The 8,455-nt window shown below is 40.7% G+C and overlaps 1 pseudogene; it reads left to right on the forward strand.

The window, feature by feature from the left end:
* The first annotated feature begins 6,544 nt into the window (after positions 1–6,544).
* Positions 6,545–7,515, forward strand: LOC138172860 (vacuolar protein sorting-associated protein 37B pseudogene; annotated as a pseudogene).
* The last annotated feature ends 940 nt before the right edge of the window (positions 7,516–8,455 follow it).

Consider the following 8,455-nt stretch of genomic DNA (forward strand, 5'->3'; position numbering starts at 1 on the left):
ACTTCCACACCTAAAAGAGATTCAGTTCCCTGAGGCCTGCTCAGGCCCTGTCTAGTCTGCTAGTGATGTAAACACTGTACTGCTCTCCTCTCCCAGCCCAGTGCTATAGACCCTTCCTGTCGACTTTACAGGCTGTCTTGGACTGCACACTCATTTTACCTTGTAATTTTGGGGGTTCTGTAGCTCTTGAATTTGTTTAGACTTATTTTTTACTGATATTTGCATGTGTTTTGGGGAGGGCACAAGGAAATCCCTGCTTTTTTTTAATGCCTTATTAACTTCTGATTTACATCATTCATTTCCACCAGATTTTGAGTTGCAAATTTTCTCCCCATTTTTCCCCTACCCACCACCCCAAAATAGCAGTCCCACAGGATATCCCCTCCTCCAATCTGCTCTCTCCCATATTTTCTCGCATAACCCTTTCGACTTTTCCAGTGGATTTCTATGCCTCACTGCCTGTATATCTTATTTCCCAAATACATGTAAGATAGTGTTAATAAGAGAATATATATATATAAACACACAAACATATATATATAAACACAAACATATATATAAACACACACAAACATATATATATAAACACACACAGACATATATATATATGTATATATATATATTAGAATATTTGATTTTAAAATATTCAATTCCAGATTCATTCCCTTCCTTTCTTGTCATCCACCCTTACTGGGAAGATAAGCAGTTCAGTACAGGTTGTCCATGTGTGGCTAATGCAAAACAATAACATAGTAGATATATTGTAAAAGACTGACTATATTTCCCTCCTTCCTATCCCACCTCCCACTTGTTCTATTCTCTAAATTGATTCTGTCCCTTTTCAAAAGTGGGTGCTTCCAACTTCCCTTCCCCAGGCTACTCTCCGTTCCATCATCCCCCCTCTCACCCCTTCCCCCCTTCTCTCCTGGAGGATGAGATACCCTATTTAGTGTGTATTTCATTCCCTCCTCAAGCCAAATTCAATGGGCATAAGGTTGACCCATTCCCCTTTGCCTTCCTATTCTTCCCCTCCATTGTAACCAGTTTTCCTTGCCTCTTCTGTATTAGATGGTTTACAGCAGTCTCTCCCCATCTCCTCTCATTATATTCCACTCTCACCTCTTAATTTCACCTTTTATGTATCATACCTTCCTGTAAAATTGATCCTGTTCCCTCTATCTCTGTACACCTGTAAACATATATACACACATTCACATATGTATTCATATGCCCATATGCCCTCATGTAAAGACATATATATTTCTAATCTGTTCAACTACTGAGAAAAGTTTGATAAGTTACAATTATTGTTTTTCTATGTAGGAATTTTAATACTGCAACTTTGATAAGTTCCTCAGGATTTTTTCCCTGTTTACCTTCCCATGCTTCTCTTGCTTCTTGTATCTTAATGTCAAATTTTCTATTCAACTCTGGATTTTTCAGCAAGAATGCTTGAAAATCCTCTATTCTACCGAATGACCATATTTTCCCCTGAAATATGATACTCAGTTTTACTGGGTAGCTGACTCTTGGTTTTGATCCCAGCTCCTTTGACCTCTGGAATATCATATTCCAAGCCTTTCAATCCCTCAGTGAAGAAGCTGCCAGATCCTGGGTTATCCTGATTGTGTTTCCACAATATTCAAATTGTTTCTTCCTGGCTGCTTGTAATATTCTCTCCTTAATCTGGGAATTCCAGAACATGGCTATACTATTCTAGGAGTTTTTTTTTTTTTCATATCTTTTTCAGGAGGTGATTGGTGGATTCTTTCAACCTTTATTTTGCCCTCTGTTTCTAAAACATCAGGGCAGTTTTCTTTTTTTTTTAAACTTTAATTTATTAATTTGTTTGTTTCCTTTTAGTTTACAGGATTCAATTCCACAATTCCTTGAATTTCACATTTTGTCCTCCTCCCCCCCCCCATGGTGGCTTATTATCAAGTATAGGATCGGTAAATACTTTCACATTATACAATGGTCAGGTTATAAGGATGGATTGTACCAGCTGGAATGAAAAATGGTAAAGAGGACATAAAATCAAATAAGAGAATGAAAAAGATCAGGTATTTTGCTTCCACCTGGATACAAATTTAGTTCTTTCTAGTTCTTTCTCTGGATGCACATTTTTCTCTCCATCATGCGTCTTTTGGGATTGACTTATATCCCTGTATTGTTGAGAAGAGTCCAGTCTATCAAAGTTGGTCATCACACATATGTTGTGTCTGTAATTGTGTACAAATTCCTCCTGGTTCTACTCTTCTCACTCAGCATCAGTTCTTTTAAGCCTCTCCAGGTAAATATGAAGACCGCCTGCTCCCCGTTTCTTATGGCGCAATAGTATTCCATAACATGCATATACCACAACTTGTTCAGCCATTCCCCAATTGATGGGCACCCCCTTAATTTCCAATTCTTTGCCACAACAAAAAGAGCTGCTATAAACAGTTTTGTAAATATGGGTCTTTCTCCCATTTCTATGATCTCTTTGGGGTATAACCCTAGGAGTGGTATTGCTGGATCAAAGGGTATGAAAGTATTTATAGCCCTTTGGGCATAATTCCAGATTGCTCTCCAGAAAGGCTGGATCAGTTCACAACTCCACCAACAATACATTAGTGTTCCAGTTTGCCCACATCCTCTCCAGCATTTGTCATTTTCCTGTTTTGTCATCTTAGCCAATCTGACTGGTGAGATGTGGTACCTCAGAGTTGTTTTGATTTGCATTTCTCTAATCAATAGTGAATTAGAGCATTTCTTCATCAGGGCAGTTTTCTTTGAGAACTTCCTGGAGGATGATTTCTAGGTTCTTACTTTGGTCATGGCTTTCAAGTAGTCCAATAATTTTTAAATTATCTCTCCTGGATCTATTTTCCAGGTCAGTGGTCTTTCCCATGATATGTTTTACATTGCCTTCTATTCTTTCATTTGTTTGAATCTGTTTAACATCCTCTTGATTTCTCATAAAGTCATTAGCTTCTATTTGCTTCAATCTAATTCTGAAGCAGTGATTTTCCTCAGTCAACTTTTGGGATTCTTTCTCCATTTGGAAAATTGGGCTTTTTAAGGCATTCTTCTCCCCATTACCTTTTTAAGCCTCTTTTTCCATTTGAATTAGTCTGTTTTTTCAGGTATTATTTTCCTCAGTCAGGATGTTGACTCTGGTTTCATAATTTTCTTGCATTGTTCTCATTTCTCTCCCCAATTTTTCCTCCACTTCTCTTATCTGCTCCTTAACATCCTCTATGGCCTGTAACCAGCTTATATTTTCCTTTGAAGCTTTTGTTGCAGGAGTTGTGACTTTCCTGTCTTCCTCCTTTTCCACGCTTTGCTCCTTTTTGTCCCCAAAATAGGAGTGTAATGTTCGAATCTTCTGTCTGCTTTGTTTTCTTTGCCTGCTCATTTTGCCACTGAATTACTTGACTTTTGGTCTTTTTGCCACAGTAGGACTCTGCCATGAGACAGGGGACATTTTGTCCAAAACGCTGTGGTTTTCTCAGCTGCTTGAGGTATTAGATGGGTGTCCTCTCTGAGGTCTCCACACGCTCTGGCAAGCTGGACACACACCCCAGGACCTCCACCCTAGACTGCAATCCAGATCCAAGCAGGTTAAAGCAAGAGCGATTACCCCTCCGACTGGTGCTTGGTCCCCCTATACTCTGCAGGCCAGGAGCTGAAGCTGCCACGTGGTGCTGGCTGGCTGTGCTTGCATCTCAGAGGCTTCTCGCCCTGGGGGGTAAAAGCTGCACACTCCCACTTACTGGTCACAAAGTCCAGACTGCACTGACCTCTCACTTTGTCCTTCCCATCTATGTGTTTATAATTCTGGAAACTGCCACGGATGCTGATGACCTGGAGTCTCTCTTGCCAGGGGCTGATCAGGCTGGCCTTGGGGCTAAATCCTCTGCTTGGCACTGGGCTTGGCTCCTAGAGCACTGGGCTGGATTCCTGTATGCCTGCCATGCTGTTCTCAGCGGGAGTTTAGCTTCTCTGTGTCATTTTGTGGGTTCTGCAGATCCAAAGTTTGTTTAGAGTCCTCTTTTTGCATGGATTGGGGAAGGTGGGAGCCGGAACAGCAGGGAGGTCCTGCTTTTACTCCTCCATCTTGTCTCTGGCCATCTATTTTCTTTATCATAAAGTTTAGGTGACAACTTTCCATTTGAAATCAATATTTTATTTTTTTATTTAAATGGTAAATTTTAGGGTTATTGGGTTTCTTACCTCTTGTATTTTCAAAATATTAATAAATGACTCTTAATGAAGTGTTTGGGTTAGTGGAATGTTATATATCATGGGTTGAATTTATAGGTTTCTAATCCATTACTAGTCAATGGTAACATTTATTCTCCTATGCATTTAGTTGAAATAAATCAGAGATGATGCTTATCCCTCTATTAAGAAGGTATTCATATCCAATGATCCTCTGAAAAAGTTTGACCATTTTTTTATCTGCTGAAATGGCAAGGTCCATACCATTTCCTGACTGATACAATGTGATTGCAAAAGATAGTTTGACAATCATTCCTAAGGCATTTCTGGTAGGAATCAAAAATAAAGGAAGAAATTGGCCCCTGAGAAAGAATCACCCTTGTGAAGAAGGAGGAAAGGGTTTCTACCTCATCTCTTCTTCTATCTACCACCAGCCATAGCACCCAAGGAAAGACACCCTTTCAAGTACTCAGAAAGATGATAAAAAAGAATATGACACAGAGTTGAAGAAGATTATCTCTAGGTAGGCACTGCTGCAAGGAGAAGTCACTTGACAATGGAAACAACATCAAGGAGTGTGACCTCTAAGAGAAAAGAAGAAAGCCCACTTTGGAAAGAAGAAAACTAGTCCTTGCAATAAAGGGTTGGGTTGCAAAGAGGACTATATGAGGAAAGAAAGACAGTGAGGTCTCCTAGGACTGGAGAAGGAAGGACCTTTGGTATCCTTCTTATTGGTCATATTCTTATAATAGTCTAAGATTATACATACTAATTGCATGAATGCTGTGGATATTTATTGGAAAGTATAACACTTTATTCTGAGGGTAATGATTTATTAGAAAAAAATCTTATTTGTAACTATTGTATTTTAATAAAAAATGTAATAAACAAAACCTTCCTATGGGAAAAAAGTAACTAAATATACCACATCATGTTAGTGTTAAAAGGAGTTATTGTGGAAGGGAGGCGGAGTGATTTGATACACACAGTTTCTGAAACCATGCAATCATGGACTGTTATATAATGTTTCCAAAAATTGGCATCAAAATTAAAATGGGGGGGATGTGGCTAGGTGGCTCAGTGAATAGAGCATTGACCCTGGAGTCAGAAGGACCTGAGTCCAAATCTAGCCTCAGACACTTAACACTTAATAGCCATGTGACGTTACACAATTCGCTTAACCCCAATTGCACTACATTGACCCCTCCATAAAGAAAAAAAAATTAGAATGGGAACAAGGAGTACTATTGCACTGCACTAATGTTATAACCTATTTTCCCCTATTTCACCTCATAAGAATGCATGAAAAAAATTAGGTAGCAAAGAAAAAATATAAGCAAAAACAGCAAAGAACAACTCAGCAGATATTTGCTGGTTTAAGAAAGTCCAATATTTCATTTAAGTATTTCATTGCAAAAGGATTGTAAATTGAAAGTTGGAAAAGGGACAGGGCCAAGATGGTGGGGTAGAAGCAGAAATTGTGTGAGTTCCCTCCCCAACCACCTCCAATACATGTAAAATATGACACTAAACAAATTTTAGCGCTATATAACCCACAAAGTGACAGAGAGAAATAAATCTCCCACTGAAGGCAGCCTGGCAAGCTATCTTTCACACCAAGCTGGGAGCCAAGTGTGAGCCTCTCAGATCTGGACCGAGTGTGGCCCTTACCAGCAGTACAGAACAGTCAGAGCAGACTTCAAGAGAGTTAATCACTGGCAGCTGTGGTGACTTCCAGACTTCTCAACCCATAAACCAAAAAGAGAAAGTAAAAGATCAGTAGGGAACTCTTTTGGAACTGGGTGATGGAAGAACACAGTCTGGCCTCTCCCCCTGAGCCCTCTCCCCCCACACCGCCCCCACCCAGAGATGGCAGAGGCCCAGCTGCTGCAGCTGCTGCCACATAGCTACCTCCAGACCTCCTGGCCTACACATCATAGGGGGACCACGCGACCATTCACAGGGCAGTCACTCTTGCTTTGATCTGCTTGGATATGGTTTGCAGTCTTGGGTGGTGATCCTGGGGTGAGAAACGCCAGTGTGCCAGCATTTGTGGTGGCTGTAGAGAAGGTGACCTCCTCAAAGCTCTCACAACATTTGTGAAAACCCCAGAAATTTGGAACACAACTCTCTCCAGTCTGGAATCAGAGTTCTACCACAGTAAAGAACTCAAAAGTGAAGTCATTGGCTAGTAAGTTGAACAAGCAAAGAAAACAAGGAGACCAATAAATCCTCTTTTGGGGATAAAGAGGATGAAAATATGGAAACAGAAGACGTCATCAAAGTCAAAACTGTTGAATCAAAAGCTTCCAAGGAAAACATGCATTGGTTATAGGACATGGAGGAGCTCAAGAAGGATTTTAAAAATCAAATAAGAGAAGAGGAGGAAAAATTGGGAAGAGAAATGAGAATGATGGAAGAAAATCCTAAACAGTGAGTCAACAGACTGCTAAAGGACAACAAAAAATACTGAAGAAAATAACACCTTTCAATATAGACTAGGGCAGCAGTGGCAGGGCAGTGTCAAAGGCAGCAACCAGGCATTGGAGGGAGTGGTGGGGGTTGCAGGCCACATGGTGGGGCTCACGCTAGTGCAGCTTAATGAGCTGCTGGAGGACAAGGAGCAGCTGATGAACATGTTGTAGCAGATGGAGAAGACAGAGAATGTTCAGCTTAACAAACAGATGACTCTTGTCCACAACCAGAGCCTGGAAGAAGGAAATCTTTTGTACCAACCACTGCTGGACACTGTGCCAGTTTGACCCAGAAATAACATGTACAACAAGTTCTTTTTGAAGCCTATCAGATAAAGAAAATACAATTAGATCAGCAATCCAGCAGTGCTTCTCTGGAGACATTGCTAGCCCTTCTTCAAGGAGAGGAAGCCAAGACTGAAGAGGATACCAAGAACATGGTGGAGAAGTTACTTGATGGAGAGGTCCTGCTGGGTTCATTCATAGATGAATATCAAAATAAATGGAAACTAGCCCATTTACATTGAGTAAAAATCTAGAAACTTCAGGAAATGGTGCTTAAGGACCAGAGACTTCCAAAGGCCCAAGTCCAGTTGCAACTCAGAGTGCCACATCCAACAGCAGCTCCCTTGATGCCCTATCAAGCTTCAGATGCAATGTGCCCCCTTCGATTGTGCTCCAGCATATCCATCTGCCACCACCCCCAGTCCCTGCTGGAAGGTTCAAGACTCCAGTTACAGTAGCCATGGGATCAGGACAGGCTCTTCCTTACCCGGAATTGGTCTTGTCTCAATTTCTTGTGGAGCAAGAAAATATTGTGTTTTTAGAAACCTAGTTTCTTTGTTAGGTAGTGTGATGCCATTTGATTTGGGTAAATCCAGCAGGTTTTATAAGCTGGGTTGGAGAAAGAAGCTGACCTGCTCTAGGTTTGTTTGCAACCCTCATTGAGATCTCTTATGTTCTAGAGAAATTTGGGTTAGAAGAACAGCTTAGCTACCTGCCCTTATTCCAGCCACATCTAGAATTTTGTTCCCATTGCAGTTCATTTCAGCATGTTAATTCTAGTCTGTTTTGCAAAAGCCAATTCCACATTGATCAGGACAGTATTGAACAGTAACTGTCTTTGCTTGGGTGCAAAGCAGCCTTGGGGTTCTCAACTTCTTTTAAAATCCCAGATAGGCACAGTAGGTATTAAATTGGGTGTGTATTTACTTTCTACATAGAATCTGCTTTTGAGTGGAAATCATTAAAGCACTTCCACCTCCCCCACCCCAAACCTTGCTGCTTTTAAGATGCTTAGAAGCCTCAAGGCAAAGTTTGCACTTGCCTAAATGCTATCTAAACCTCCAGGGCCTCAGAAATTCAGGCCCTGTGGGGAGGACTGGAGAGAGAAGTGGGACCGGGGTTTTTGTATAAAGGATTCTATATCTGATAATTCCTCTTCATCCCTGTCCTTCCCATACCCAACCCCAAAGAACGCACACCACTAAGAAACATTCCAAAAATATTTCTACAACTTGTGAAATTTTCCTGTGTTCTACAAAAAAAAATTGATGCTCACAAAACCATTCAGGGAAACTATAAAAAAGACAGAATATTTATCATGAAGATAAAATACAAATTCCTCTCTTGCAAGCAAGGCATTGTTGCACATGTATGTGCCATGCCTTAGGATAACTTTTGGTAGTTGTACTTGCGACTCAGGGTAGCCTTTCCAATCACTTGATGGCCATAGCTTCCTTTTTGACTCAAAGGGCTTGGGAATAGGCTACTTT

This window comes from Petaurus breviceps, unplaced genomic scaffold (assembly GCF_028583685.1).
Source record: "Petaurus breviceps papuanus isolate PSGF00001 unplaced genomic scaffold, PetGlider_PUasm1.0 551, whole genome shotgun sequence".
NCBI lineage: Eukaryota > Metazoa > Chordata > Mammalia > Diprotodontia > Petauridae > Petaurus > Petaurus breviceps.